Consider the following 14500-nt stretch of genomic DNA (forward strand, 5'->3'; position numbering starts at 1 on the left):
CACACACTGTTGTCTGGGAAAACCTGTGTTGCAGGCACGATGTTGCCATCTGTCACACCTGTCACACTGTAATACCTGCTTGTTACTTCTTATTCCTTTAGCAAACACAACACAGGGGCGGATCCAGGAATATCAAGAGGGGGGTCCAAGAAGTTGTGGGTGGGGAAACATGGCGAGCACAGCGACCCCACCCAGCTGGCCAATATCATGGGCATTTTGAGGCCATTTTGAAGCCATAGTAATTATTTTTTACAATACACAGATGCCTGAGTACAATACTGCATTAAAGAAAAGGTAGTGGAATTTTCTGATGAAAATGGGGGTCCGAACCCCCAGGACCCCCTCCCTGGATGCGCGCCTGTAATACACGGGACTCTTGAAGGCACCTTGACAATATGATAGCCGGTAACCCGTGGTGTACTTAACGTTATGACAGCAACTGACCTGTGGTGTGGTTGGTCGGTATTCTAGCTGGTGACGAGTGTAACTTGAAACATGCAGACAACTTTATATATGTACTGTATATTTATTAATCTTGGCTAGCAGGGACTAGCAGGAAGTGGTTGTCATGATTAAATGATGTGGCCCGCAGCTGTACCACACCTACAATAGCCGCGTTGAAGGGTGTGGTGTAGAGAGCGGTATCAAGGTGAGCACCACCACGAGAATAAACTGTATTAATTTACATTGATATTATTCCATAATATCGAACAAACTCTTCCTGATGAAAGAAAAATGAACCACATCAGACTAACTCTTAACTGACCCAATCTATCCAAACGTGACCTGACCTAAACCATGGTCCTAAAACCTCAGGACCTACGGACCTTGCTAACTGTAAACCGAGTGAGATGAGCGACAGTCAATTTTTTAGGTCTAACTAACCTGTGGAAGTCATCCAGTTCCAGTACACTAGAATACAGACGTGTCTCTTATAATTTGTAATAGTTGCTGGATTAGTATAATTACTAATCTACTTACACACTTTGAAACCTTCGTTGCTAAAACACAATGCTGACATTATAACGTCGACAACAACCGTACACCAACCCGTCGAGTTGGGGGAGGAAGCTGCACCTCAACCAACGACAGCCCACTTTTTTATAAATATTAACTTCCTCTAAACTCATCATGCCACAATTGTAAGGAAATACAAGAAATGTACTGGTGTTGTTTACATTTTAACTCGCGCCATACTTTAGTGAGGTAAACAAAAAGATCGTATAATCTAATATTCAATGAAGCTCCGCGTATGTTTACACGTGAGCGGTGGTCAGGTGAGTCTCTATTATCTTACATTATCTTCATTCTAATAGTGTCGGTGGCATTATTGGTGTAATCGTAAATTCTGGCAAAAAAATGTTAAATGAGTGATAAGATTCAGTATGAGAAAACAAACTGCAACGTTTTGTTTGATAATTGTCCTGCACAGTATGTAAAACCAAACAGCTCTGTGTGTGTGTGTGTGTTATATGAAAGCATAATTACCCGTTTGGCATTTTGTGTGAATACTAAAGGATCAAACGTGTAGAGAATAGACTATGCTACTGTTAGTTTAGTGCGAAGTGAAACTTGTCCAGGTAGACAAACATCTGATCACTACAATTAAACATCTGACCTCCCTACCCCCCTCTCCCCCCCTCCCCCCCCAAAAAAAGAGTGGATGAGAAAATGTTTGTCTAGTTCTTTATTTGCATCACCTAATAGTTATAAAGCATGTGTTGTGTACTTACTGGTATAAGGAGAGCAGTGTCTGTAAGCATTATAGTTATACAAAGAAGAATGCGGAAAGCGACCATGGTGCCTCTGGGTCTCAGGGCTGGCTATATAGTTGTATTACACACAGTTAAGGTATATACAGTACCCTCTGGATATAGTACAAATTTCAACATGAAATGCACTGTACAACGTTAACCGAACTGCTACTACTGATTCTTTTAATGTAACATATAAATGATACTGTGGATATTAAATATAAAGAAATAATAAAAATTACAAAACTAAAATAATTGGTGAATTTTAATGATAGTAACAACAAGACTGCAGCAGGCCATAGCTAGACCTTCAGGACATTGGGGGCTTAGCCCTGAGTTCTATAGAACCACGAGAGCCGAAGGCGCGAGTTTGGGGGGGGTCCGGGGGCATGCTCCCCCTGGAATTTTTTTGAATTTAGACTGTCTGTGCCAGAATTTCCTGCCATTTGAAGGCAGTTAAAAGAAGAAACCAAACGGTCTAAAATACAAAAAAAAAAAAAAAAAAAAAAAAATATATATATATATATATATATATATATATATATATATATATATATATATATATATATATATATATATATATATATATATATATATATATATATATATATATATTTCATGTAAATCCACAATGAAAAATGTGGATAAGATATTCTTAGCTTGCTCCTTTATTCAAGACGTCTTGAATAAAGACGAAAGTTACAAAGTTCCGTTGTTTATTTTCCCGTGTGATTTTATCAAATATATATATATATATATATATATATATATATATATATATATATATATATATATATATATATATATATATATATATATATATATATATATATATATATATATATATTTTTTTTTTTTTTTTTTTTTTTAGACAATTCCTAGGATGTGTATAATGGAAGTAGTAGGCCAACGTGTGTCAAGTTTGTGTAACTTGTGTATATGGTGATCAATGCTTGTGGATTGTTATTGTTCTGTTGAGTGTCTGTGTTTGTCTTACCAGTGTAATGAGACATGTGAACATGCTGACTGGGTGTTAACATTGGTTAATGCATTAAATGTTGCAAAAGTAATATTGACATGTTCTATCCCTTCACTAACTTAATGACTGATTACCACACTAGGCACACCTTTAGTTTTTGGAGGGGGATCAGACTATAACTACTTGATTTGAGTCTGGCACATCTGTTGATGACTTCATTATGTTAAATACTATCCAGTGTATTATTTTCAATGGACAGAACTGCCAGGTGATGGAGTCCGTCCTGTCCCATAGTGCTCCTTAACCATGTGTGTAGACGTCTCAAGGCACCGAAGGATCGCTCACAGCTGCAGCTGCTGACAGGAATGGTCAGTGCCGCTTGAAAGATGGCTTTCAGAGGTGGAAACATCATAATCGAGCAACCTGTATACACTGAGCATGTCAGGAGTGGCACCTGTCTCCTTCTTCCTAGCTAGAAAATTCTTAGCAACCAGCATTTCCTCTGATTCCAGCTGGTATTTTGTAGTGTTTAGCAACTTTTGTTAAGATCTCTTCAGAGAGGAAAGTCACAGAAGCTGGGAGACAAGCCTGGATACCTTTCATGAGATCAGCTCCTACACCAGTAAATCGTTGGTCAAACTCATTAATCATTCTGTCAAGGCAAGGCAATACAAGTTCCTTTTCAGAAGTTCTGCATTGCTGAGATTGGAGTTTGTTCCACAAGAGGCCTCCACCACATACTGCTCCATTGATTGATACGTTTATTGAGATACAAAAAACATATATACATCTCAAAGGGATGAAGTGACATAAGTCATCCCCACCCCAGTCCAGGAATGTCCCTCTCAGGACTCACATAAATCCCTCCTAATATTTCATATAATCAGTTATAGTACATAGTTATATTCTAGATGCAAAATTTCTATATTTCTTTAATATTTCATCTATTTTCCTATTTCCAAACATCCACTCTATTTGCATGGGGACATTATTTATATGGGCATTTCTATATACATTAAGCAATGGACATTCCAGTATATAATGTGGCAGGGTATGGGATCTGGATGTTCTACAAACTCTACATTCTTTATCCTGTTCACTTCTCTCAGCTCCAAGTTCCCAATAATATTTATATCCTAATCTTAACCTCATATACACTGAATCTTTCCACCTACTCCTATCTTTCCCATATGAAAATTTTGTGTTCATGAGAACATGATGGTACTATTTCATTGTTTCACTTTTCTCGTATATTTCATTCCTTTTGAAATTATCTTCTATTGATTGTATTTTCCGTAATTTGCTCCTTAATTGTTTCAAGGTTTTAGTACATATTATGTCGATCTCGGCCTTTTCCGTGGCTCTTTTTGCTATTATATCTACTGCTTCATTAAGACCAATCCCCACATGTGAAGGGACCCATACAAATTGAACATTATGGCCATTTTTCCTGATTGTATTTACTAATTTTCTACATGAACCAATAATGTGTCCAAAGACTGGACTCCCACTGTTCAAAGAATCCAAAGCTGCCCTACTATCAACAACAAAATATGCATCTTTATACCTCTTTACAATATTTTCCAATCCTACTAACATTGCATATAACTCAGCTTGTGTTGATGAAATAAAACTGCTCAACCGAAGTCCAATTTTGATGTCATCATTTCCTTGTTCTGTGTACTGTCTTATAAGGATCCCGCACCCTGCCCTGCCACTTGACATAACTGAACCGTCACAATATACATGCAATGTGTTTATTCTAGGCAAATAACTAATCTTATTCCCATATAAAGCCCTTAACTGTTCTGGTTCATGTAATGATTTCTTCATTGTGAGAGGCACTATGTCTAACTCTACTTCTCGTTCTTCCCAGGGTGGATTCATACAACTTTTCTGAACAGCTGTACACCAGTCTGCCAGATTACATTTTTTAATAATATTTACTAATCCATTCATGTATCCTCTCTTGCCTTGCCTGCAGAAGGTCCTTTTATCTTTTAAACCATCATTTATATCTTGTACAAATTTACCCCCACTGTTCCCTCTCATTAATCGAACTGCTGCAACTGTATTAATTTCATTGACCCTCTGTGAAATGCTCTGTAACCTTAGTTCCATTTTCATTATCTCAATCATTGCATTCTTTTGACACCCTAAAATTATTCTCATTGCTTCATTTTGCATGATCTCAAGCTTCCGTAGCCTTCCTTCACCAGTACAAGAGAGGTCAGGTGCTGCATAGTCTATAAGTGATCTGATGGTAGAAATATACATCATTCTCAGTATGGGTACCCCAGCACCTTTACCACAACATGCTAGAGCCTTCAAGGGCTGTAATCTTGCTCTACATTGAGTGAGGACATGATATATTTCTGCCTCTTTACTTTCACTAGTAAAGCCAGTATACATTCCTAAATATTTATACTTTGACACTTTCTCAACAATTTTTCCATTTAAAAAAACGGATTCAGTTCCTCTTCCTTTACATTCACACTTGGTTTTTTCTTCATTGACAACTAAACCCATCTTTTGAGAAAGAACACTTAAATTATTTAATGCAATCTGCAAATTTTTGACAGAGTTTCCTTGAAATAAGATGTCATCTGCATAAATGATGGTTACAACTCCTTTGGGATATTTGTGTGAGGCTATCTTGTTCATTAACACATTAAATAACATTGGACTCAATACTCCCCTTTGGGGAGTGCCTAGTTCAAGTGCTCTTTCCTCAGACAAACATCCCTGATACCATACACAGATTCTCCTTCCATGCAAGTAGTCACCTATCCAGTGTTCATTCATAACTACTTCGCTGTGAGCTCTATCAAATGCTCCTTGTAAATCCACAAAAACTCTACATCTGTCTGCATCATTTGATAAACATTTTATAACACAGTCTGAAGTACATTTCCCTTCCAAAAAACCAAATAAATTACAAGATAGATTTTCCCCCCACAATATATACAAGCCTATTTAATAATACTCTCTCCATCATCTTGGAAAAACAAGATGTTAAAGACACTGGCCTGTATCCACCAGTTGCCTTAGGGACAGGAATAACTATCGCTTTCTTCCATTCTGTTGGTAATCTACCCTCTGCATAGTTCATGTTGAATAAATCTAATAATGGACTATTTTCCATACCAACTAAGCAGTTCAAAATTTCATATGTCACACCATCTTCGCCTGGTGCTGTAGATTTTCCTTTTTTAACAGCATTTAATAACTCATCTTGAGTAATATCTACACATGTTACATCACAAATATTTAGAGCTGATGAAATAAATCTTCTTCTTTCATTTTGCCACTCATCTAATGCTTCTATTGTCCTGTTAGGCAGGGAGGCAACACTTGCTGCTTTAGCCCATTTGTCAACCAGTTTATTAGCTTCCTCCTCTGGATGAGGATGGCTAATAAAATTACTCCTTTTTCCTCTAATTTTGTTAATATCCTGCCATATTTCTTTGAGATCCATGATTAATATTTACACATTTTATATCCTTTCCAATCAGATTCTTTAAGAAGGCCCAATCCTCCTGCACAGATTCCCATTTTCTCAAAAGTTTTTCTTTATCAGCATCTTTACAATTTACCAACACCTTTTTAAAACTTTCAGTTGTTGCTCCCTGCACTACACAATCCTTTATTTTCCTCTCCTTCCCTTTAATACTTATTTTAAGCACTGAATTTTTCAAAGGCTTGAGCTCTTCACTTTCCTCTTTCCCTTCTAATTCTACATTATTCACAGCTTTATTTTACCTTTCTTTATTTATCACTGTATCAAGTCTTTTCTCTATCACTTCTATTTTCTGACCTAACTTTTGCAAAAGCTGAAACATCTTAAGCACCTCTTCTCCCAGAATTTCTTGCACAGTTTTATCACTAACCTGGAGGGCTGCACCACTACTCTCACTTGCTACTTGTTTATTACTCTCTTTGTTCCTGGCATCAACAACGCTTCCGACCGCAAGCGCAGTCCTTATCCTTCTTGAATCTTCATGCCAGGCATTCTCAGGAATCACTGTCTCCACTGTCTGTGTGTTCTCCTGCTGTCTTGTCACTGTCAAACCACAGCGTACTTCTTCAGTGTTCTCTGAATAATTCCTTTGTTGGTCACTTCTCATACGTGGCCTCATCTCGCATGCAATTGAACTAGCATTGTGAGTTTTACCACTATTACAACAACAAGGCTTCACTTTCTCTCCTGCTTTGATCTTGTCCTTACAGTTGCTAGATTCGTGCCTCTTCCCACAGAATCTACAACGTGGGTCCAGTTGACAGCTCCAGGCCTTATGTCCCCATCTGCAACACTTGAGACACATTATTGGTCCTTCCACATATAGTGCCACCTTCCTATACCCTGCTCCTGTGATGAACACTTTCTCTGGAACCTTTCCTCTCATTAGAGCAATAACCTGGCTTCTCTCTTCTCCCCTTATTAAATGCCTCTTGACCCAAACAAATCTTTCGTCATCCAATAAGTATTCTGGATCTAGTATTACAGGGTACCTGAAGATTATAACCTTTGTAAGTAGTATGTCGCTCTCCTCTGGCAAAACCATCAGTAATCCCTTGTACCCAACAGTTGTCAACATTTCCACAGCCTCCATGGTCCCCACTGTAAGATAAGGCTTGTGTGTGCCTTCTTTCAAAAGAGGCTCAAAGCTGCGATGCTCCCGTCCTAGTTGTACTGCCCATTTTAATTTTTCAAGGAAGGTCATCGGGCATGACTGTGGAAAAGTTAATCTCTTCCTGACACGACCAACATTACCTTGTGTGTGTTCTTGTCTGCTTCCTTCAAATTCCATACTTTGCTCTGTTCTTGATCCATTCTCCACTATCTCCTTTCTGTTATTTCCATTATTATTACCACCCACACACGTTTTTTGTCCTAGGTTTTTTTGTCTCTTCTCCTCTCTTACTTCTCCGCTTTCACTGTCCTCATGCCAGTTTGTCTCCCTCATCCTTTTAGAAATTTTTCTTTTTCACTACCTCTTGTTGTAGCTGTATTTTCTCACTTTCGAACTTCCCTTGTGCTTCATCACTCGTATTAGACTCATCACTACTCAACTGAAGGTCTTCAAGAACTTCGTCCAATACTATCTTTTCTTTACTCTTCCATGTAGAGTTCTTAAGCGAAAATTCACTTTCCATGGGGCAATGTTGACATCCCACAACACCCAGCCAGGAGTGATGGGACCCCGAGCAATTATTTTCGTAAGGTAAACAGTAAGTTCCCAACACCAAAGTTGCTTGACGATACTTATCTTATCCTCAGGTCCATATACACAAGTAGGTAAGTCTATATATCCTTCAGATAATGTAATAGCCTCGAAAACATCCCGAATTTGGGAGCTAGCACTCACAGCTGTGCAACTATATCTTGCGCTAGTCAGGCCGCATCCTCGATTGTACTGCTCCATCTTCTTTTGTTTGCGTCTTGGACCCCTCTGCTCCTGGATGTGGTTAGTTTCACATATGGCTTTTGCTTTCTTGTATAGATCTTCAATCATTTCACCAATGCGCTTTTCTCTCAGTGTGTCACAGACTGCATCATTGAATTGCAGTGCTTGGGCCAAGTCCACAGTTTCCCTTTGAAGAAACTTATGCATGTAGATTGTTGGTAACCTGCACAGTTTTGCTCTAAGACCCACTGCCATGGCTGTTCCAATCTTCCCAAGGCACTGTGAAACAGCAGTACTCATCAGGAGTAGTGATTGATAAATTAAGGACACTCATAAAATTTATTTGATATGGATGGAAGTAAATCCTGATTTTTAAAAATTATTAATTCTTGAAAAGATTCGGGGCAAGACAAAAAACATTCGAGGCTAAAGCACCGGAAGCCCACCCCTAACGACGGCCCTGGACTGCAGTAGTAATTGTATAATATATTGTATGAGTGACTTATGACTTTTATGCTGCAAATTATAGGATGATTTTTCTTCGATCATAACCCTGAAAGATCACTACATCTTAGGAGATATACAGTATGACCGGTATGTGTCAACAAGTAACTGTTTGTTAAATAATTTTGAGTCATAAGTGACGTGCCGAGACTGCCGCCCACCATGGTCGATAATCTAACAATTATGTTCTTGTCAGTATTTCCTTTGATAACGGCTGTATCAGGGCATTCTATACAACGTCGCTGGTTCTTGATTTTATAATGAAAAAAATGGGTCTCATATAGCACGTTCTACGTTAAACAAGGGGACAGCGTGACCTACTGCACACTGCACTGTAAAGCCAGGTACCCATTTAAGGTTGTAGGGCGCAGCCAGGGATCGACCCAATGACCCATAGAAGAGTAGGTGAGTGCTTTATCCAATAGCCTCCAGCACCCACTGTTTAATGATAACTTCATCTTAATCCTGTTAGTGAAATAACATTCTTAGTGTAATCGTAAACTATGGCAGAGCTGTTGTATGCGAGATAATGATAACTATGAGAGAACCTTCACCTTATATATATATATATATATATATATATATATATATATATATATATATATATATATATATATATATGTGGGTGCGCGTATCCATGTATATACTGGTAATCACAAAGGAAACAGAAGACGTGTTTCCTGTTCCTAATGTGGTTATCAACAAAATATGCTAATATGTATATATATATATGTATATATAACAACATATATATATATATATATATATATATATATGTATAGAGAGATGGAAATTACGTTTGTGAACCATTATCCCGGAAAACCCTCAGAAATTATATTTACTGGTCGCCAGCCCGCGCGCACGGGAGCTCACTGCCACGTCCACTGCTACGGCGACTAGCCAAGTGAGTTCAGTTTTATTCATCAAAATCGCCATAAAAGTTTAAAGTGATTCAGCATGCGTACAGACAATGCAAGTATACAATTCAGTATGTATGTATATATATATATATATATATATATATATATATATATATATATATAATATATATATATATATATACACAAGCCAGTGTAAAGTGTTTCGTAGCGTATGGTGTATGGAATATTAACTCTTAGTGTAGCTAACGTAACTATATTTACACCTCCCATGACTGCTGTAACATCAGTCTTCATTTCATATCATCTATTACAACTTGTGTTAATACTATCACAACAATTGCTGCTGTCCATTTAAGTGGCTATCCTTCATCCAACTGCTTTACTGGTTACCATAGTTAGTGTACCTTTAATATTAACCTTTGGAATACTTGAGGATAACACACACTGTTGCCACAAAATGCCGTTTAAAAAATAAAGTCCTCGTGAATCCAACGGAGGAAGGAGGATGGAGAGTAGTTGTGGCAGCCCAACACACCGGAGGTGGTCGTGGATACCTCACAAGTTTCACAAGTACAGTATTAAAGAAATTATTAACTCCAGCATTCAGTAATGTGGCTTCGTGACTTACCTGAGCCACTTTAAAGGCATAAAAAAATTATTATCTTGTACCTGTGAAACATAAATATAAACAGTTAACACGTGTGAGTCGAGAGGAGGAGGCGTGGAGGAGGAGGAATGGAGAGCGTGGGTCGGCAACCTCTCCCTGGGTCCACCAAAACAGTAAACGCGTATACAATATTATAGGGAACAGCCATACACTGTATTCTGTACTTTCAGAATGACCAGTGCATTATATTCTAGTTGTAACGAATATTTCAGTATCTTCCAGGGTTAACTTACATTCCCTGCATAATCGTACGTAAAACGTTTTTCAGCCGAAATTTAGACAAGATAATGGAAGTTATGAATGTATAAACATTACACCGACTAAATACTTCATCACAAAATAATTTTCCGTGACTGTATCAACACGATGAAAATGTTGTTTGTAATGCTATCCTTTCAGGGAATTTATTTACATCCCAACCTGTGTCTGTAAACACAGATGAATATACTCGACACATTGACTTTACCGACGAAGGTCATTGACACTACATTAATTTCGAAAATTTGACTTGTTATTTTTTTACGAAAAAAGGGGTAACTGAAAGAACTCAAGGCGCTACACGATGACGTCACCAGCACCACTTAAGATGGAATTTAACCTTTAGAATAATATTATACTCCCACGGGTGAGCCCACGCCAAGTGATGTGGTCCTTGTGACACTGTAACATACTCTGCAACTTTGGAAGAAGCCTAGGAAAGTGTGATTACGTATGTGTGTGTGTGTGTGTATACCAGCTTCACAGATGACGTAAATATTCTTGCGAGGAGAGTCAGAGAGTTGCCAATAAGTAAATACTGGGTGGTAGAGCACAAAGAGGAGGATGCTCTACACTACGGTATTGTGACCGAAACAGACGGTTAGCGGTGGTGTCGTGTAACGTGGCTAATTAACAGTCAACACACTGCTCACACTTAACTGTTTACTCACGAGCTCTTGAGAATATACACAAAATTTCTTCGTCTCGGATCACCTAAATAAAGAACGAACGAATAAAACATAAAAGTGGAACTGACGTGACAAGGAACTGACGTGACAAGGAACTGACGTGACAAGGAACTGACATGACAATAAGACTCGGCGAAGGACTACAGAAACACTGAGGAGAGAGTTGTATCATTCTACAGTAGATAATGTAAGAGATTATGTCAACAGGTAATAAATAATAACATGTCGGTTTTATGATGGGCAATAACTATTAAACTCCCATCTTGTGTTAACAGTTAATTCACCAGTTATATTGTGTAGCTTTGTGATAACTTCTATGTATTTCTGTCTCTTTTGGGGAAAACTTTTGACTAGCCATAAACGATCACCATGTAGATTATAATAACATATAACAAAGAAAAGATAACGATTCTAACCTAACCTAACCATACCATTAAGTGTTAGGGGTGTTTAATCAAGTAAAATTAGCAAGGGTTCCTAATCTTCATATGACCTGGAGACATAAACAAACAAACAAAGTATACACACAAACACAGACACAATATACACACAAACAAACACATACAGTATACACACAAACAAACACACATACAGTATACACACAAACAAACACATACAGTATACACACAAACAAACACACATACAGTATACACACAAACACACATACAGTATACACACAAACAAACACAGATACGTTTTAAATACAGGAAAACAAGTGAAGATGAGCCAGACACGTAGCCAGACACGTATACTCGTATGATCAAACAAAATAAGTATCAAGAGGTGAGTCGGCCTCACCCGCCTCGCGCCGTGAGAGGAAGAAGCAATCTGGTGAGGGCAAAGTGAGCGCTTCCTCCCCAGCCGATAGAACGTTCCCATCAAGTTTACTCAAAATCCTTCCATTAGTTCTCTAGAAAATCAAACAAATACAGGACGCAAACGAACACCCTCAAAACATATAAAAATTAAATAGTCCCACACAAATACAGAAGCCAATACATTTCAGCTCAAGTACAGTGAAGGGGATGAGGGTGGATCTGCCATAGCCAAGACAGATATAATAGCGGGTTTTTGTGTCATTGAGATATTGTTATGCATGACGGCCAGCATCCTGTGTTGTGGTACAGAGGAACGAACTGGTCCTTGGCGGTATGTGGTTGGTTGGTGGTGGTGGGGGTAGTGGTGGTGTTGGTGGGGGTAGTGGTGGTGTTGGTGGGGGTTTGGTGGTGGTGAAGGTGGTGGTAGTAGGGGTGGCGGTGGGGATATGGTAGTGGTAATGGTGGGTGTGGTGGGGGTGTGTGTTGTGGTGGGGGTGTGTGTTGTGGTGGTGGTAATGTAGTGGTGATGGTTGTAGTGGTGTGGTAATGATGGTTATGGTGGTAATGATAGTAGTGGAAGTTGTCTCAATGTGTGCTTAAGCTGGCCAGGTATTTTGATATTGGCATAATATACAAAATGACAGTTCACCTGTGTAGTGGCTGTCACAACTATCAATGTGCTAGATTTGTACAGCCTGTAGGTAAAAATATAAGGGAACTAAGGACGAAAATGTACTGTAAATGTGTGTAATGCTTGACTTCTGTGAGAGCCTAAACCCGCGAAAATAACAGCAAAGATAAATTATACAACAACTTAGCAACAGAATAAAAATATCCGGTCACACTGCATCATGTCACGAGTCTACACTGAATGTCATGTTACTCTGCTGAGACTTGATAGAATGGCTACTATATTTTATTGGATAAAAAAAAAGGAAATACAAGTAAGGAAGAGCTTAGTATGCCCTTAGCAAAGTTGTTTTACATGTCCTTAAAAACAGGTGTAGTACCAGAATCCTGGAGGATAGCGAATGTAATACCGATTTTCAAGAAGGGGGATAGATCACTATCCTCTAACTACCGCCCAATCAGTCTAACATCAATAGTAGGCAAATTACTGAAAGCACCAGTTTCCTCAAACTCTATTCGAAATCACCTGGGAGAAGCACCGATTGATCAATGATTCCTACATGCTCTCTTTCAAGCGGACGTCTCTATGTTTAACCAATCTATTAACATTCTTTTCATCAGTTTTCGAATCGGTGACGAGAGGGGCACAATTATGATGTTGTATATCTCGACTTTAGCAAAGCCTTCGACAGAGTCCCCCACGAAAGACTAATTAGAAAGGTAGAAGCACATGGCATCAAAGGTAATATCCTTAAATGGATTAGGGCGTGGTTACAGCACAGGGAAAAGCGAGTGAGTATTAATGGCACTAAGTCCCATTGGAGCAACGTCCCAAGTGGAGTTCCCCAATGCTCAGTACTTGGACCATTATTATTTATTATATACAAAAACGACATAGATATCGGCATAGACAGCAACATAAGCAAATTTGCTGATGACACTAAAATAGGACTTGTTATTAAATCTGATCTATGACCTCAAAACCCCTAAGATCTAAACAAATTTTTCGACGGTCTGAAAATGGCAGGAATTCAACGACAAAATGTAAAGTACTCAGCAGGAGATAAAACAGGAAACCAGATACCAGATGAACAACTATGCCATAGAGAAATCCGACTGCGAGAGAGATTTAGGAGTAATGATAAGTAGGAACCTTAAGCCAAGTAAACAATGTGTTTTTGCTCGTAACAAGGCTAATAAAGTACTTGGGTTCATACAAAGGAGTGTTAGTTACAAGACTAGCGAGGTCATCCAAAACTGTATCTTGCTCTTGTGAGACCACACCTGGATTACGCAGTTCAGTTCTGGTCACTGTATTACAGAATGGATATAGTATCCTTGGAAAGAATTCAGAGGAGAATGACAAGACTAATCCCGGGCATTAGGAACCTTGAGTAGAGACAGGTTAAAGCATCTTAATTTGCACTCCCTCGAGAGACGTAGAGCGAGGGGCGACCTGATAGAGGTGTATAAGTGGAAGGCAGGGCTAAACAAAGGGGACATTACAAAGGTGCTCAAACTATCCAACCAGGAGCGAACTCGTAACAATGGTTTTAAATTAGACAAATTTAGATTTAGGAGTGAAATAGGTAAACACTGGTTTGGAAACAGAGTAGTGGATGAATGGAACAAGTTACCAAATATCATCATTAACTAGAATACGCTGAATAGCTTCAAACATAGGTTGGATGCTTATATGAGCAATAGGGGTTGGGTGTAAACGGGACTGCCCAGTATGGGGCAATAGGCCCGCTGCAGTTTCCTCCATTCTTATGTTCTTATGATTTTAAGCCTGAAAAATAATATAATTCCTTCTTCTGGCAGGAGATATAAACAACACACACACGCATCATAGGATAGTGTTGCCTTTTAATATATGAAAACAACGCAAATATTTTTGGGTTAATACGTC

Source organism: Homarus americanus, unplaced genomic scaffold (genome assembly GCF_018991925.1).
Source record: "Homarus americanus isolate GMGI-L3 unplaced genomic scaffold, GMGI_Hamer_2.0 scaffold37032, whole genome shotgun sequence".
NCBI lineage: Eukaryota > Metazoa > Arthropoda > Malacostraca > Decapoda > Nephropidae > Homarus > Homarus americanus.